Source organism: Penaeus monodon, chromosome 32 (genome assembly GCF_015228065.2).
Source record: "Penaeus monodon isolate SGIC_2016 chromosome 32, NSTDA_Pmon_1, whole genome shotgun sequence".
Classification (NCBI taxonomy): Eukaryota; Metazoa; Arthropoda; class Malacostraca; order Decapoda; family Penaeidae; genus Penaeus; species Penaeus monodon.
In genome coordinates, this window is record NC_051417.1 from 3,017,681 (window position 1) to 3,017,907 (window position 227).

A 227-nucleotide genomic window follows, 5' to 3' on the forward strand; every position below is an offset into this window, starting at 1 on the left:
GCAGGCGAGGGGCAGCAGATCAAAAGGCAGTAAGGACGTAGATGCCCCCCAAGTGGCTTGATGAAAACTAAATAGTATTTCTGTATAAAAAATAAGGGAATTCATCGTCATTAAAGTAATTAATATGTAATAACTAGATCTCTTAGCAAAGAAGCTGAAGAGTGAATGAACAAGAACCCGGGGATATACAAAAGAAAGAGGCAAGAACAAGAGACCTGGAGAAAACA